Source organism: Aquarana catesbeiana, linkage group LG02, assembly GCF_042186555.1.
Source record: "Aquarana catesbeiana isolate 2022-GZ linkage group LG02, ASM4218655v1, whole genome shotgun sequence".
NCBI classification, from domain to species: Eukaryota; Metazoa; Chordata; class Amphibia; order Anura; family Ranidae; genus Aquarana; species Aquarana catesbeiana.
This window is the reverse complement of record NC_133325.1, coordinates 204515757-204534958: the sequence shown is the minus strand read 5'-3', so window position 1 is coordinate 204534958 and position 19202 is coordinate 204515757. Positions and strand designations below refer to the sequence as shown.

Genomic DNA, 19202 nt, shown 5'->3' with positions numbered 1-19202 from the left:
GGGGTAGGGAATTCCAGAGGATTGGCGAGGCTCGGGAGAAGTCCTGGAGGCGGATATGGGAGGAGGTGATGAGGGAGCTAGAGAGCAGGAGGTCTTGGGAGGAACGGAGAGGGAGATTAGGTTGGTATTTTGAGACTAGGTTAGTGATGTAGCTGGGGGCAGAGTTGTGGATGGCTTTGTAACTTATTGTTAGTATTTTGAATTTAAGGATATTCAAGGATATTGTTTAGTGTCACTTTAAAGAAAAAAATAGGTTCTTATGGAGTTACACTCTAATTTATTAAGTGTATTTGGTTCTTGGACTATGGCAGAACCTTTGTGAATTGAAAAAAAAAATCCATTATTTGAACAGTTGTTCCAATGTCTGATGTATTCTGCTGATGGCGGGTAGCTGGACATGTCCCTTTGCATGTTTTTCAACTAGCTGCTCCTTTCCAGGGACGTGCAGGATTTCAGAGCTGGCTATGTTTACCTCTGAACATATGTTTCAAATGATGTTGTCACCTATTTATTATAAGTGTCAGAAGAGGTATGCCATATAAGTGGTTTCAGCGCCTTCTTGGCAATATGGTGGCAAGCTCTGAATGTGTTAATGGACTGATACACCCTGAAAGAACTTGGGTAGAGTACAAGATAACAAACTGATAATTCACTTGTATCAGCCATGAGGGAGGGCCTACAGCTTCTGTGTGATTTATGAGCCCCGGGATTAAACTTCCACTTCAATTACACATCACAAACAAGATGCACTTGGAGCTATATTTGTGAGATGTCAGCTAAAATGGAATTATATTTTTCTGATGACAACCAGAAGCACTCAGCATCCCATTTTTGCTTCTGTTGCTGTTTATCAAGTGTGAATATAAAATCCAGTTTCTACTTGTGTTGTTTAGGCTACAGGATATGCCCTTATGGGTATAGCAAATGCGAGAGGAAGCACGGCATAAATATGGGATTACCTAGCAGCACATCATTGTAATGTACAGCTTTTTAAATAGGACTCTCACCATCCTTTGCTGGGCTGTCACTTCAATGTGCAAGATGAGAGCAATCTGAAGAAATGACAGTTATAATTCTGGAGTCTCATTTTTCTTCATTCCGGTCACACAAGCAATATAGACACCGTAATAATAAGCCACCAAGCTGATAATTCTGTGGCAGAGTAAATGGCCTATTTTGACTCATTTACAGAAAAGTGACATTCCAGATTGTACCTTTGCTCCATTAGGCCCTGGAAAAAGCAGTGTTATTGGCTTCTATATTTAGTATAGAATGTTAGAACATGGCTGTAAGCCGTAGTTAAAATTGCCCCCTGTGGCCCCCCAAATTCTCCTTAGTATAAGGGGGATGGATAGCTGCTAAGATATCTTTTAACTCCTGAGGCATATGTTCCCATGTACCGTCTCAACACGCGGTTTCAGCACTTATGACAGGTAATACTTTTAAAACTGCCAGTCTCTTACTACATTGCATAGGCCTGAAATAATAGGAATTACTGGTTTATGTATCACCAATGTTTTAGAAGTATAAAGGCATGAATGATTCTATAGAGTTTAAACGTTATGACGTACAGTAGGGTGCTTGTAAATCAGCATAAACTTCAGCAACAGACACAGATCAATTAGGTGTATTCAGTAAGCGAGGTAGTGTGTTGTTTCAAAGTATAGGGCCTCATTCACATGGGGGTACTAAAGCATAGGCCCATGGAAAGCCATGTTTACCCGCAGGGATTGCAGATTGGGAACAGCGTCTGTGTCTGTGCAGCCGCTGCATCCCAATTGACATCAATAGAATTGCCTGCACGGGGAAGCACAGATGACACAAAGATAAGCAGGGCAAAAACTTCACATCAGGATATAGAAATTTTACAGAATGACCTCAACAAAATAATGGAGTGGGCAGACAAATGGCAAATGAGGTTTAATGTGGAGAAATGTAAAGTAATGCACTTGGGGGCAAAAAACATAAATGCAAACTACTCACTAGGCGGAGAACCGCTGGGAGAATCAAGGATGGAGAAGGATCTAGGGCAGCCTCTCTCAACCTTTTAACCCTGGAGGAACCCCAAAACCAATTTATCAGGGGTCAATAAGAACAATGCCCCTTATACTGGTGGCCAATAGGAATAATGTCCTCCTTAAAGTGGTGTTCAGAATGCCACCCTTAAAGACAGCTAAAAAGATATTTGGTGTCATGCTGCTGGCTTTGCTAAGTGATGCTGAACCTCGAAGTCTGTAGGCACCATCAAAAAGGTGGTTCATCAGCCACAGCTCAAGGAACACCTAGCAACCTCTGGAGGAACCCCAGGGTTCCACGGAACCCTGGTTGAGAATGGCTGATCTAGGGGTCCTAGTAAATGAGCAAAAGCATGCAATGTCAAGCTGCAGCTACCAAAGCCGGCAGAATATTAGCGTGCATAAAAAAGGGATATACGCCAGGGATAAAACGATAATCCTGCCACTTTATAAAACTCTGGTTAGACCATATCTGCAGTATTCTGTCCTGTTCTGGTCACCAGTCCTCAGAAGGGATGTGCTGGAGCTGGAGAGAGTCCAGAGAAGGGCAACAAAATGAATAATGGGACTGGAGGACCTCAATTATGAGGAACGACTGCAAACACTAAATTTATTCTCGCTGGAGAAGAGACGCTTGAGAGGGGACATGTGATCGATCTACAAACACCTCAATGGGGATCCCAACATAGGAAAGAAAGTGTTCAGTCTCAGGGAGGGTAAGAGGACACGGGGCCACACAATGAGACTGGAGGAGAAGCAGTTGAACCTTAAACTGCGCAGGGGGTTTTTCACTGTCAAGGCAATAAGGATGTGGAACTCTTTTCCACAATTGGTGGTGGCTGCGGGGAGTATGGATATTTTTAAAAGACTCTTGGATGTATATCTTAAAGAACATAACATACAGGGATATGAGGAAATAATTATAGACAGTGACACACGTACACCAACACAGGTTGAACTGGATGGACTATTGTCTTTTTTCAGCTTTACCTACTATGTAACTATGTAACCTGTGCTTCCCCATGTGCTTTAGTGCTAAATGGAGGTGCTAGTGCTAGTGGTAAATGGAGGTATCCCCTTCACATTGCATCCTGCTTTAAACTTCTCCACAATTATAACCCTGACCTGTCTTGTGTGTTCCTCGGCGTTCATTATGCTGTTTGTTCACTAAGGTTCTCTATCAAACCTCTAAGGGCTTCACAGAACAGCTGTATTTATAGTGAGATTAAAGTACACACAGGTGGACTCTATTTACTAATTAGTTGACTTCTGAAGGCAATTGGTTCCACTAGATTTTAGTTAGGGGTATCAGAGTAAAGGGGGCTGAATACAAATGCACGCCACACTTTTCAGATATTTATTTGTATAAAATTTTTAAAACCATTTATCATTTTCCTTCCACTTCACAATTATTTGCCATTTTGTGTTGGTCTGTCACATAAAATTCCATTAAAATACATTTACGTTTTTGGTTGTAACATGACAAAATGCGGAAAATTTCAAGGGGTATGAATACTTTTTCAAGGCACTGTAGATTGTGTATGGCCTAACCCACAGGATGGATTGGAATTGATTGATTTGCAGTCAGATCAATAAAGCGATTATTTGTGAATGGTTGCTAAGGGCTATTACAGGTTGCATATCGGTATTGATTTTTGCATTGCCTTGGTAAAGCAGAATTAAACGTTTTGGGCTTTTTTCCCTTTATTTTCACTGGTGATCCAGCCAGTAAATATGTTATTTTTCAATTTACTTTAACAGACAAAAGCTGTCTAGCGAAAGTAACAGAGGGTTGAGACAAATCATCTAAAGCCTCGTACACACGATTGGATTTTCCGAAGGTCGTTGGCCAGGAACTTGTCTTGCATACAAACGGCAAGGAATTGTCAGCCAACAAACACGAACATAGTGACGTAGTACGTGGTTTTTCAGCTCTTTAGCGCCACCCTTTGGGCTCCTTCTGCTAATTTTGTGTTAGTAGAAGTTTGGTGAGTTTTAATTCGCTCTTTTTTAATTTCACGCTTTTCATTTTGCGCTTTTCAGTTAGTTTCTGAACGGCCATTCATCAACCAACCATGTTGCTGAAGCAGAGGAGATAACGTGTTATTTATTTTGGCTTTGGACTTATTGCTTTGACCCAAGTCCAGTCCAGGAACAGGAGGAGGAGGGTTTCTTGCACCAAAAATTGGTTGCTTTATTAATCGCGACCAACTATGTCATATGCCTTTGCTGCGGGAGCTCCAGGAGAATAATCCAGAGGATTTTCGGAATTATCTCCGGATGACCCCCTATATTAAGAAACAGGATACATGCATGAGGCTTTTATTTTATTTTTTAGTTGAATAATGATTTGATTTGGTATATATTTTCTATATTTTTGGATGCATAGAATGCACCTTTTGGTTAAGTTCTATTGGCAGATAGCATGTCTAATTTTATGTGTTTTCTTTTTTTAATGCACAATAAAAAAATTGTGGAGAATAATACTTGGCTATGTGTTTTACTTCAATTGACAGTTTGGGAGTAGGCAGTTACATTTTAAAAAATACAATGTAAAATTAACAAGGGACACCAACATAGTTGTACCTTTGATCTTAAAAAGTACGGGATAATTGTGTTGTGGTAACTTGCCCAAATAAAAAAAAAACAAAAAGCATAATAATATTATTCTTGATATCACTAGAAAAAAAAAGCCTTTGAAAATGTGTTTGCAATAACTCCATCAGTATCACCAGCAAAACAGCTTCATTATTATCCCATTAAAGAAGAAGAGAATGTGCGCTGCATTTCAAGATTTCATAATTTGCCAGGTCACGAATGTTAATTCTCCATTATGCCGCATACACGTGGTCGGAATTTCCGACATCAAATGTTCGATGTGAGCTTGTTGTAGGAAATTCCGACCGTGTACGAGCATGCGTGAAATTTTGTGCGTTGGAATTGTGTACACACGATCGGAATTTCCGACAACAAAATCCGTTGTCGGAAATTCCGATCGTGTGTACACAATTCCAACGCACAAAATTTCACGCATGCTCGTAATCAAGCAGAAGAGCCGCACTAGCTATTGAACTTCATTTTTCTCGGCTCCTCGTACGTGTTGTACGTCACCGTGTTCTTGGCGATCGGAATTTCCGACAACATTTGTGCGACCGTGAGTATGCAAGACAAGTTTGAGCCAATATCTGTCGGAAATAAATCCTAGGATTTCGTTGTTGGAATGTCCGATTGTGTGTACGCGGCATTAGAAACACTAGTTTACAAGACCGATCGTTTCTGGCTCGTCCTTGCTTCCGAGCATGCGTGTTTCTACTTTGGACTTTTGTCTGACGGACTTGTGTACACAAACTCGGAAAATCTGACAGCGGACATTTGTCCGTGGAAAATTTTAAAGCCTGCCATCCAACATTTGTCCGTGGAAAATCTGACAATAATTGTCTGATGGAGCGTACAAATGATCGGATTTTCCGCCAACAGCCTGTCATCACACAATTCCCATCGGAAAATCCAATCGTGTGTACGAGGCTTAAAACTACATTCACACAGGTATTTTTTCCCAATGCAAATGGCAGCAGCAGCAGCAGCAATCCACTGATTCCTGCTGGTATTTTTGACACCAGTGAGCAGCTATTTGTAGCTGTATGCACAGCCAGTGATTGCCTGAGTTGATCACTGCTGGACACACTTTGTTGAAGAAAACCTTTCTTTATAGAAACATGGGCTGTCTTCTCATTATTTGAATGCTAGTTACCTTCAGTATATTAAAGAGTAACCCCACTTTTGTTGAGAAGAAAATGATCCCCGCTGGGTGACTAATGTAGATTTTATTTGCAAATACAAACCACAACACGTCTCATTAACTTTGTTTAACGGTCTCAGAAAATTTTGTGACAGGTTTTTTTGGTCAAGTTTTTCCCATTTAAAGCAGAACTAAACTTTTCATCATTGGCGCCAGCATCTTCTCCTGTGTACTGGGTTTCAGTCAACATTATTGGCCAATGGAAGATGACATCACTCCTTCGCATGCACAGGAGCTAGTCATCCCTTCACACCAGATCAGCCTGGTCACTGTAAGCTGAGCTGTGGTGGTTACTGGACTGTACTGTGTATGTAAAAACGTGTATTGAAAAACGGAAAATGCACCCGGAATATGCAAACTGCAACCTGCATAGGTGTGAACCAGGCCTCAGCTCAGCAAACTTGCAGGCAATGAGAGTAGTATGGCAGTCCAGCACAGACACATAGCCAGCACTGATTTGTCCTGGGTGGGTCAGGATATTGACCTGCCTAGTGAATCCAAGAAATGTTCTTTATGAAACCACTGGTGTCACTGGCAAAGCCTCACTCGAAGCGTCATGGTGCTTTTCCACAGACTTGAAATCAGTTGTTGCATTGACTGGAGTAAAGGTAGTAGCCACCATACCTGGCTTCAGGATACCAGTTTCAACATGACCAACTGGCACTGTACCAATACCACAAATCCTGTATATGTCTTGCAGAGGCAGATGAAGAGGCTTGCCAGTAGGGCATCTAGGTGACAGAATGAAGTCAAGAGCTTTCAGAGTGGTTCCACTGATTTTTCCCTCCTTGATGCTTCATCCCTTGAACCACATGGCATGTTGGCACTGTTCCAACCAGAGATGGGCACAAAGGCAATGGTATTTGTGTTGTGACCAATTTTCTTGATGTAAGTGCTGGCTTCCTTAGCAGTTTCCTCGTAGCTCTTCTGGCTGTATGGTAGCTCAGAGGAATCAATTTTGTTAAAGGAATAGTAAAGTCTCATGGTTATTCACTTTAATGCATTCTATGCATTAAGGTGAAAAACCTTTGCTGCAGCTGCCCCCAGAGCCCCCCCCCCCCTTTTTCTTACCTGAGCACGATCCAATACAACGATGTGCACGAGCCCAGTGACTCCTAGGCTCTGAGCAAGAAGGTACTCCTTCAAAACGCGTCAGCTAGCAGTGGCCCTGATATCCTCTCTGTCACCATCTGGAGATTGTTAGTTTCAGGACTGATCGCCACGATCAGGTGACTTTTACAAGCGATATTTCTTCACATGTTTGTGAGTAGTTTTTCTCAATAAATTTGCTTGGGATGATGGTGCGCCCACTTTTCTTTACTCTTTCTGCTCCAGCCGCTGTCTCTGTCCTCAATGGATAGATTAATAGCAGCAGGAGGAAAAGAAAAGTCCTGGACGGCCGCACACTGCTAAGGGCGTCTTTATTGATATGATAAAATCCAATACAGTCTCTTCATATGCAAAGGAAACAGGGAGAAGCAGCTAACACTTTCACGCAGTGTGGTGGTGCTTAATCATAGCCACTGGCTCCCACTGCTGTCAATCAAATTCAGTGACACGGGAGCGGGGGCGGGGCAGAGTCCCGCTGTCTGTGTCAAGGGCTCTCCGTGGGGGAACCCGATGGGGGGGGGGAGCTAGGAGTGCCATCGGGGCTGCTCTGTGCAAAACCCTTGCACAGAGCAGATAAGTATAACATGTTTGTTATTTTTATTTTAAAAAATTTGAACCTTTACAACCCCTTTAACACCAACAAAAAGCTGTTTCACACCCAGAGTGTAGGCCAAAAGAGCATGTCCACAAGTTTGTCCATTATTGGGAATACCGGCCTCAGACTCACCAGCAGTACCAATAATCACAGCGCAGTCAGCCAACCAAGTGCCAATAATCATGTTCTTGATGAAGCCAGGGGCATCAATAATTGTGCCATAGTACTTGCTGGTCTCAAATTTCCACAGGGAAATGTTGAGGGTAATACCATGTTCATGCTGTATATTCAGTTTGTCCAAGTCCCAAGCATATTTGAAGGAGCCCTTTCCCATCTTAGCAACTTCCTTCTCAAATTTTTCAGTGGTATCTTTGTCGATAACACCACATTTGTAGATGAGATGTCCAGTTGCTTTGGACTCGCCAGAATCTATGTGTCCAATGAAGAGGATGTTGATGTGTTCCTCTTCCTTCCCCATTGTGGAATTTTAGATATTGGTGATGGACACCTTGTAAAATAGCTGCAGACTCGGTGAGGAAGAGCGCATTGCATTGATTTTGACAAACTTTGTTGCCAATTCTGACTTTGTTCCTGTGAAGAAATATCTGTTTGCTTCAGCAGACGGATCACATACTATTCATTCTGAATGGGAGTGACCTTTTGATTAATAATTAGCTGATGCACTTGTGTACTAATGAGGAAGCTTGCTGTGTCAGCATTCTTTTAGAAGTGATTATACCCTTTGGGAGCATATCACCAATAATCAAAATTTTACTGCAGAGTATGCCTATAATCTGACTTGTATTAGAGAAGACCTCTGTGAAAATTATTGAGCCAATCACACAAGCAGGAAATTACATTCCTGGGGGTGTTCCGTACAACATTGATGTACGGAACGCCTCAAGGTTGCCATATTGCAGTGAATTTTACAGAAAATTACAGCACTGCAGATTGAAAAGGAAAAGTAATTTATACTAACATTCAATGACAATATGGCTCATGTAGCAATTATATATGCAATATTATTTTTTTGATTATTTTTTTCTCAAGAAAGTGGAGTTACTCTTCAAATTTTGAATACCAAAAAAGTATGCAGATATCAACTTCTGACTTTTTTCTCTGATTTTTCTGATCTGCATAGCTGTTTCAGGTCAATGACTTAGAAATTATTGAAGTCAGTGAGTGGACATAATAGCCAGGCAACTAGCATCTACAGAAATAGGTCAGCAATAACAGCCCCTTTACAGCACAGCCGAGCAGGACGCTAGCAATTATGTCTGTCATCCTTCTTATACAGTATAGTTACAAACTTTACACACATACAGTAGTTCATAGTTTAAACATTGTTAGTGTGTATTGATAAACTAGGGTTTAGTTGTTAGGATCATGGTAAAACAGAGCCAGGTTTTCATCATTAGGCTGCATTCACACCTGAGAGGAGCGATTTTTAGGCAATTTTGCAAGCGTATAAGAACGTTTTTGTTGTTCCCAATGGAAAGCACTAGGGAGAAGGGAGAAGACCAGTTCTTGCAGGCTAACAAACGCCTGAATGTGTGAAACAATGCTCTAAAGTGTTTACAGGCATCCCAGAGGGAGAGAGGCTGCTTCATTGCCCCCAGCCTAGAGAGAGAGACTGCTCCACTGCTCCCAGACTGAGAGAGAAAGGCTGCTCCATTGCCTCGGGACTGGAGACTACTCTATTCCCATATACTAAGAGAGACACTGCTCCATTGCCCCTAGACCAGACTGAGAGAGAGAGACTTCTCCATTGCCCCAGACAGAGAGAGAGACTGCTCCATTGCCCCCAGACTGAGAGAGAGAGACTGCTCCATTGCCCCCAGACTGAGAAAGAGAGACTGTTCCATTGCCCCAGACAGAGAGAGAGAGAGAGACTGCTCCATTGCCCCCATACTGAGAGAGATAGACTGCTCCATTGCCCCCAGACTGAGAGAGAGACTGCTCCATTGCCCCCAGACTGAGAGAGAGAGACTGCTCCATTGCCCCCAGACTGAGAGAGAGAGACTGCTCCATTGCCCCCAGACTGAGAGAGAGAGAGACTGCTCCATTGCCTCCAGACTGGGAGAGAGACTGCTCCATTGCCCCCAGACTGAGGGAGACAGACTGCTCCATTGCCCCCAGACTGAGTGAGAGAGAGACTGCTCCATTGCCCCCAGACTGAGAGAGAGACTGCTCCATTGCCTCCAGACTGAGAGAGAGAGACTGTTCCATTGCCTCCAGACTGAGAGAGAGATTGCTCCATTGCCTCCAGACTGAGAGAGAGACTGCTCCATTGCCCCCAGACTGAGGGAGAGAGACTGCTCCATTGCCCCCAGACTGAGAGAGAGACTGCTCCATTGCCCCCAGACTGAGAGAGAGACTGCTCCATTGCCCCCAGACTGAGAGAGACTGCTCCATTGCCTCCAGACTGAGAGAGAGACTGCTCCATTGCCTCCAGACTGAGAGAGAGACTGCTCCATTGCCCCCAGACTGAGGGAGAGAGACTGCTCCATTGCCCCCAGACTGAGAGAGAGAGAGAGACTGCTCCATTGCCCCCAGACTGAGAGAGAGACTGCTCCATTGCCCCCAGACTGAGAGAGAGAGACTGCTCCATTGCCTCCAGACTGAGAGAGAGACTGCTCCATTGCCCCCAGACTGAGAGAGAGAGACTGCTCCATTGCCTCCAGACTGAGAGAGAGACTGCTCTATTGCCCCCAGACTAAGAGAGAGAGAGAGAGACTGCTCCATTGCCCCCAGACTGAGAGAGAGAGACTGCTCCATTGCCTCCAGACTGAGAGAGAGAGACTGCTCCATTGCCCCCAGACTGAGAGAGAGAGACTGCTCCATTGCCTCCAGACTGAGAGAGAGACTGCTCCATTGCCCCCAGACTGAGAGAGAGAGAGAGACTGCTCCATTGCCCCCAGACTGAGAGAGAGAGACTGCTCCATTGCCTCCAGACTGAGAGAGAGAGACTGCTCCATTGCCCCCAGACTGAGAGAGAGAGACTGCTCCATTGCCCCCAGACTGAGAGAGAGAGAGACTGCTCCATTGCCCCCAGACTGAGAGAGAGAGACTGCTCCATTGCCCCCAGACTGAGAGAGAGACTGCTCCATTGCCTCCAGACTGAGAGAGAGACTGCTCTATTGCCCCCAGACTGAGAGAGAGAGACTGCTCCATTGCCCCCAGACTGAGAGAGAGAGACTGCTCCATTGCCTCCAGACTGAGAGAGAGACTGCTCCATTGCCCCCAGACTGAGGGAGAGAGACTGCTCCATTGCCCCCAGACTGAGAGAGAGAGAGACTGCTCCATTGCCCCCAGACTGAGAGAGAGACTGCTCCATTGCCCCCAGACTGAGAGAGAGAGACTGCTCCATTGCCTCCAGACTGAGAGAGAGACTGCTCCATTGCCTCCAGACTGAGAGAGAGACTGCTCCATTGCCCCCAGACTGAGGGAGAGAGACTGCTCCATTGCCCCCAGACTGAGAGAGAGAGAGACTGCTCCATTGCCCCCAGACTGAGAGAGAGACTGCTCCATTGCCCCCAGACTGAGAGAGAGAGACTGCTCCATTGCCTCCAGACTGAGAGAGAGACTGCTCCATTGCCCCCAGACTGAGAGAGAGAGACTGCTCCATTGCCTCCAGACTGAGAGAGAGACTGCTCTATTGCCCCCAGACTGAGAGAGAGAGAGAGAGAGAGAGACTGCTCCATTGCCCCCAGACTGAGAGAGAGAGACTGCTCCATTGCCTCCAGACTGAGAGAGAGAGACTGCTCCATTGCCTCCAGACTGAGAGAGAGACTGCTCCATTGCCCCCAGACTGAGAGAGAGAGACTGCTCCATTGCCTCCAGACTGAGAGAGAGACTGCTCCATTCCCCCCAGACTGAGAGAGAGAGACTGCTCCATTCCCCCCAGACTGAGAGAGAGAGACTGCTCCATTGCCCCCAGACTGAGAGAGAGAGACTGCTCCATTGCCTCCAGACTGAGAGAGAGACTCCTCCATTGCCCCCAGACTGAGAGAGAGAGACTGCTCCATTGCCCCCAGACTGAGAGAGAGAGAGAGAGAGAGAGACTGCTCCATTGCCTCCAGACTGAGAGAGAGACTCCTCCATTGCCCCCAGACTGAGAGAGAGAGACTGCTCCATTGCCCCCAGACTGAGAGAGAGAGAGAGAGAGAGAGAGACTGCTCCATTGCCCCCAGACTGAGAGAGAGAGACTGCTCCATTGCCTCCAGACTGAGAGAGAGAGACTGCTCCATTGCCCCCCAGACTGAGAGAGAGACTGCTCCATTGCCTCCAGACTGAGAGAGAGACTGCTCCATTGTCCCCAGACTGAGAGAGAGAGACTGCTCCATTGCCCCCAGACTGAGAGAGAGAGAGACTGCTCCATTGCCCCCAGACTGAGGGAGAGAGAGACTGCTCCATTGCCCCCAGACTGAGGGAGAGAGAGAGACTGCTCCATTGCCCCCAGACTAAGGGAGAGAGGGACTGCTCCATTGCCTCCAGCCAAGAGAGAAAGAGAGACAGCTAAATTGCCTCCAGCCAAGAGCGAGAGAGACTGCTTCATTACCCCAGACCAGAGAATGAGTGAGACTGCACCATTGCCCCCAGACTGAGAGGGAGAGACCTCTCCATTGCCCCAGCCCAGAGAGAGAGACTGCTCAGTTGCCTCGAGACTGAGAGACACTGCTCCATTGCCCCCAGCGCAGAGAAAGAGACTGCTGCATTGCCTCACGACTGAGAAAAACTGCTAAATTGCCCTCAGTCCAGAGAGAGCGAGAGAGAGAGAGGCTGCTCCATTGCCCCCAGAGAGAGACTTCTCTATTCCTTGCCCCCAGACTGAGAGGGACTGCTCCATTTATTGCCTGCAGCAGGCAGAGACTAAGAGACTGCTTCGTTTATTGCCTGCAGCAAGCAGAGGCTGCTCCATTTATTGCCCGCAGCAGGCAGAGACTGAGAGAAATTGCTCCATTTATTGCCCACAGCAGGTCAGAGTCTGCTCCATGTATTGCCCTCGTTTCAACTTGTCACAGTCAGTCAGACACATCACAGACTGCTCCACAAACAAACATTGCCTCGATGATGAGAGAGATCTGGGCAAGTGGGCACACTGGGCAGCAGCAGGCAGGCTGGCAGTGGTTTCAATCCATGAATTCCATGGGGCCAAAAATGCCTGCCTCAGAAGTAGCTCATGTTGCTTTGTTTTGCATCAGGTGTTGAGCCATAGAGGCCTGAACGTTCCGTTTATTTGTGAATAGCCACAGTTTTATCACATGGGATTTTGTTGGTTTTGAAACATTACAGTGTTACTAAATCCACAACTGTAAAATCAGTCTGTATATGCAGTAAAGCATGCTTGGTATACTCACCGTGGAACTGTGGAAGGGGTTATTCCTCCACATTGTGTAAAAAGGCTGTTTGATCTTGTATGCACAGATCCTCCCCTCCTGCACTGTCCCCCTGGACAAGTCTGGATAAGAAAGAGCCTTTGGAGTCAAAGTGCACATGCTCTGTTTGGTGTGTATTGCTCGAGAGGTTTTTTTTTTTTCTTGGGAGAGCGCATGTGATCAGCACCTGGCCAATCAGCACTGTCCAGACATGTCACTACAGAGGGCCAAGAGCCCTACAGCCTCATAGGACAGCTCAGTGCAGTATGAAAACTTCTCCTACAAGCTTCACCAGGAACTGATAGAAATCACAAGACTGCTATATACTACTGATGAGAAAAGGTATTTAGCAGTTTATATTTACCAAAATAATTGCATTTCCATGTTCTGTGTACTGTGGGAGACCAGATATGGTGAATGAAGTGTCCTGGGTTTAGTAACACTTTAAGCATCAAGCTACAAAATGCATAGGCCGGCCATACACTGTTCAAATCTCATTTTCAGCAGGAACTGGGTGAGATTCGAACCGTGTATGGGCAGGCTGAATGTACCAAGTTGGTTGATTAATCAACTTGGGTACAACCAGCCAGATTTACTTGCGATTATTGCTAGCGGCTGCTATAGCTACTACCAATAATCACGGTCCGCTCCCAGTGGGGACGGCGTCATCCGCGACACCCCCACCCCCCCACCCCCCTGCTGGGAGAACACAATGTCTCGGCAGGGATTCCCCTGTCAGCACTGTCTGTGTTGATAGGGGAATTGTACAAATTTCTTTACAGCAACCCTTGGTTCCCTTAAATAAATTTGTACCATCTATGGCCTTAGGTGTCTATGGCTCCCTAAGAGGTCTGATTATAAATGCTTTGACACAACTTTCACCCAAATTTTCCCAACTCAATGCAATTAGAAAAATGTGTGAATACTGGGTGAAATTTATAGTAGAACCCTGTGATAATTAAGTTGTTCTTCCTCCAAGCAAAGGTAGCATAATGAAGTTTTTAAAGGCTTTTTAGAAGTTAACTATACCGATCAGCCATAACATTATGGGAACCCACCATAACCTGTCAAGGCATGGACTCCCCTACACCTCTAAAGGTATGCTGCGGTATTTGGCACCAAGCCATCAGTAGCAGATTCTTTAAGTTCTGTAAGTTGCAAGGTGGGATCTCCATGGATTGGACCTGTTTTTCTAGCACATCCCACAGATACTCGATTGGATTGAGATCTGATAAATTTAGATGTCATGTTAACACCTCAAACCTGTTGTTGTGTTCCTCAAACCATTCTTGAAATATTCAGGCCAGGCCACCTTCTTCCATTACTCCGTGGTCCAGTTCTGATGCTCACAGCCCATTGTAGGTGCTTTTGGCTGTGGACACGGGTCAGCATGGGCACCCTGACCAGTCTTTGGCTACAAAGCCTCATACACAACAAACTGCGGTACACTGGGATTGATTTACTAAAATTGGAGAGTGCAAAATCTGGTGCAGCGCGGCATAAAAAACAATCAGCTTCCAGGGTTTTTTTTGGGGTTTTTTTTATCAAAGCTTAATTGAACAAGAAGATGAAGTTAGAAGCTGAATGGCTCCAAGGCAAACACAGACCTAATATATTTTAATGTTCCTGGCAGCCAAAATTGCTATTGCAACCACCTAGAAAAGTCCAGTTATAGACATAGCCCTAATGAAGCGTAAACTAACTTGGATAATGCTAAATGAAAAAATGGTTAGTGTCTTGCGAGACAAACAACGTAATTTTAGTCTCTTTGGCTTGCCTACTTGCAGGTCCCAGGCATAAAGTGCTGATTCCAGGAATGTTTGGCATTAGACTCCCGGACAGATTTACCTCCTTTCCTTCTCTACTTTTCTCACTTATTTTATTTTTTCCACTCTCCCCCCATTTTACCCCCTACTATACTAAGGCCATGTACACACGATAGGATTTTCTGACAACAAATGTTCGATGGGAGCTTGTTGTTGGAAATTCCGACTGTGTGTAGGCTCCATCGGACATTTTCCGCTGGAATTTCCGTCAAACAAAATTTGAGATCTGGATCTCAAATTTTCCGACAACAAAATCCGTTGTTGGAAATTCCAATCGTGCGTACACAGTTCCGACGCACAAAATTCCACGCATGCTCGGAATCAAGCAGAAGAGCCGCACTGGCTATTGAACTTCATTTTTCTCAGCTCGTCATACGTCACCGCGTTCTTGACGTTTGGAATTTCCGACAACATTTATGTGACCGTGTGTATGCAAGACAATTTTGAGCCAACATCCATCGGAAATAAATCCAGGATTTTGTTGTCGGAAAAAATCCTATCGTGTGTACAGGGCATTATTGTCCACAAACGATTGGTAGTGGGAGTCACATTACCCATAAAATAATGCATTGTGATCTGACAATGGAGAAAGTAACTGCAGTCTACAACATAAGATAAAAGTTTAATTGTTTGAAGAATATTTCATGAAGGTATTGGGATATTGTTTTTTAAAACTTTTTGGATTATGGGTGTACGATGGAAGGACCTGTAGGGCCCCGTCTTCCACCCACGGCGGCCTCGTGGGTTTCCTTTATGCAACCACCCACGTAATGTTTGGTTCTCATGTTTGCTCTTGTGCCTATATCGGCCACCAAGATTGACCTGTCTTATTCGCAAGCCTCAATTACGTTTCGTTCTGCTCCCCCCCCCCCCTCCAATTCCCCTCCCTGTTGTTCCCTAATGTATTAGTATTGTTAAATGATTTGTGCATGGCAAGGAGTGTTTGCCGCTCTATTTTGTGTTGCTCATAAAAACGTTCTCAATAAAAACTACTGTAACAGAAGCTGATTGGCTATCATGCACAGTTGAACAGAGTTTGCTCTCTCCAGTTTTAGTAAATCAACCCCTGTACATAGAAGTAAAAAAAAACTGGATGGCGGTCACAAAAGCTGGATTGTAGTGGCAACCCTTCTTTACTGGCCACATGCTTGTTCTGGGTCAGCAACTCAGAAAGTACTGAAGATAGAGAGAACTAGAAAACTAGCATCTTCGTAAGGAAGTCAACAGTGACAACCTGCATATAATACTTACTTTAAGGCTGTATGTCAGTCAGTTTCTGCATATAATTGCATTAGCAAAGCTGCAGTCATACATGGATGGATAAAATATGAGATGTTATATACATACATAGTTCATGAGTCTCATACAAGTAAATGTAAAAGAAAATCACATGATGCTTTCAGCCAGTTCAAATATTCAGCGTTCACTTCTATTCCCGTGACAGTGACAAAACGCTATGCACACAGATAGATAATTGAAAAGAACATTGGATTCCTGCATTTAACAGCGTAGAAAATGTGCTCTCCTTTGTCTCTGCCCTTTCGTTTACCAAATGTGTATGAATCTGGCTTGGCCATTGCCTTGTGTCAGTGTTTCATTCAGCCTTAACACTCATCTATATTGTCAGCTTCCCTCCACGACTACAGCACTGAGACATGGAGACCGAGAGCTCATCCCAGCTGAGAACACACATACAGCAATAGGGGAAGCTACCATGTGTAAAAAAACACGCTCTTCCAATAAAAATATCCCTGGATGAGCCAGGGACCTGTACGCTTGTGAAGCAACAAAAAAATCGAAAAAGCAGAAGGGATAACCAAATTAGTAGTAGAAAGAATTAATAGCCATCAGTTTAACAAGTCCATAGCACAACTCTTATGTAATTATTAGCAAACCAAGAGCTTGTCTTGGGTTTGCTCAGAGCAAGATGTGCTTAGCAGATATCTTTAACACATTTCTTATAATTTTGTGTAAAGACTCAGACTAATGGGTTATCTAGAATTCTTGGCACTTGGGGCTTTCTAGATATGGAATGTTAATATAATTTAGAGCACTAAGAAATGCACTTAATTACATGTAAAACAATATTTGCCTTCCCCACTCTATCGTTAACATTTGCAGACCCTGTCAGGTCTCTGAAGAAATAAAGATTTCAGTTTCTTGCATAGAAGAGGTGGTATACATCTACAACAGCCGGGATGACCTACCTACTAGCACTGCAGTCTCTGGCAGTCTGTTCGGAATTTCAGCACTTCCAGGAGTCTAATTGATATAGTGCAGCCTTTCTCAACCTTTTCAACACAGAGGAACCCTTGAAATAGTTCTCCAGTCTCGGGGAACCCCTGCTAAAAATTAGAAATCTACAACTCATGATACATTAGTGTTATGGTCAGTGGGAAGAATGGTCCTTACACTTGTGGTCATTGGAAGAATTACCTCCTTACAGATAGCCAAACAGATCAATGGTGTTGGAAGGAACTTATCCGAGAGGCAGAAATGGCCCAATGCTGAAGGAACCTCTAGCAACCTCTGGAGGAACCCTGGTTGAGAATCACTGATATAGTGTGTGTGTATATACAGTACATGTATGTGTAGATAGATAGATAGATAGACTTGTCTTTATGTCCAGTTGAGTGTATTTTAAATGTTTATAATTGGCCCTGTGTTGAAGGCAAAGTGGTGGCGGAAATACTTTTTGGATCTATATTTGAATATAATTTGGGTTCTTCTTCTTTTTTAAATTTTGTAGTGTATAGACGTGCAGAATGGAAAAATTTGTTTTGTTTCGGATTCATTTATTAAAGCATAACTGCACTTTTGTGGGGAAAAATATAGCAAATAAACAAAATAATATAGCATATACCATTGCAACACAAGTCATATTGTAATTGAATGTTATTAAAAATGACCTTTCCTTTTCAATCTGCAGCGCTGTAATTTTCTGTAAAATGCAATACAATATGGCTACCTGGAGGTGTTCTGTACACAGAATGTGTACAGAATGCCCCCTCAGATATGTCATTTCCTGCTTTTGTGATTGGCTCACTGATTTTCCCAGAAGTCTGCACTAAGATACAAGTCAGATTTCAGGCATCCCCTGCAACAAAAATGTAACTTTTGGTGTGATACTCCCAAAAGGAAATCACGTCTAAAGGGATGCAGACCCTGCAATTTTCCTCATTAGAGCCCCGCAGGTGCAGCAGCTGGTTGATAATTATGAAACCACTCCCATTATACTCCATACCAGGCCTATTCTGGCACTCCTCTCTTACATGTAAAAATCATAATTTCTTTTGCTGGAAAATTACTGCCAAATGTTATATATGTTTTTTTTAGCAAAGACTCTAGGGAATAAAATGGCAGTCATTGCAACTTTTTATGTCACGTGGTATTTGCGCAGCAATTTTTCAAACTCTTTTTTTTTTAGAAAAAAAGCTTTCGTGAATTGAAAAAAAAAAACAAAAAACAGTAAAGTTAGCCCAATTTTTTTGTATAATGTGAAAGCAGTTGTTACGTTGAGTAAATAGATACCTAACATGTCACTCTTTAACCACTTCTCGTCCAGCCTATAGCAAAATGATGGCTGGGCAGTGGTTCAATTATCCTGACTGGACGTCATGACGTCCAGTCAGGATAACAACTGCGACGCGCCCGTGGGGGCGAGCATCGCGCCGATCGGTGGTGCGGTGTGTCAGTATGACACACCTCTACACCAATCTCGGTAAAGAGCCTCTGACGGAGGCTCTTTACTACGTGATCAGCCGTGTCCAATCACGGCAGATCACAATGTAAACAGGAAGAGCTTTCTCTCACTCGTGTCTGACAGACGCGAGTAGAGGAGAGTCGGTCAGTGGCTCTCCTGACAGGGGGGGTCTGCGCTGATTATTTATCAGCGCAGCCCCCCTGCGGATGCCCACACTGGACCACCAGGGAAGCCACCAGGACCACCAGGGAAGCCCCCAGCATGTGGATGGCCAGGTATATACCCCATGGCCATCCACATATAAAAGAATATGCCCAATACATGCCAATCAGTGCCCACAAATGGGCACTGACTGGCAACATTATGGATCAGTACAGACAAGTGATGCCCAGTAATACCACCCATCAGTGTCACCAGTGCCACCCATCAGTGTACATCAGTGCCACCTCTCAGTGCTCACCTATCAGTGACCATCAGTGCCACCTATCAGTGCCACCCATAAGTACCCATCAGTGCCACCCATAACTACCCATCAGTGCCGCCTATGAGTGCCCAACAGTGCCGTCTATGAGTGCCCATCAGTGCCGCATACCAGTGTCACCTATCAGTGCCCATCAGTGCCGCCTATCAGTGCCCATCAGTGCCGCCTCATTGGTGCCACCTCATCAGTGCCACCTTATCCGTGCCCGTCATTGAAGAAGAAAACTTACTCATTTACAAAAAAAACAAAAAAAAACAAAGAAAAACTTTATTTTTTTCTAAATTTTCGGTCTTTT

General features: G+C 44.4%; 1 protein-coding gene and 1 pseudogene across 1 annotated transcript in view; one reads left to right on the top strand and one right to left on the bottom strand.

Annotated features, from left to right (window-relative positions):
• Positions 1–19202, top strand: part of CNMD (chondromodulin) — a 108153-nt gene that overhangs the window by 23596 nt on the left and 65355 nt on the right. The window lies entirely within an intron of this gene.
• On the bottom strand, positions 6062–7997 carry LOC141129780 (elongation factor 1-alpha 1 pseudogene; annotated as a pseudogene).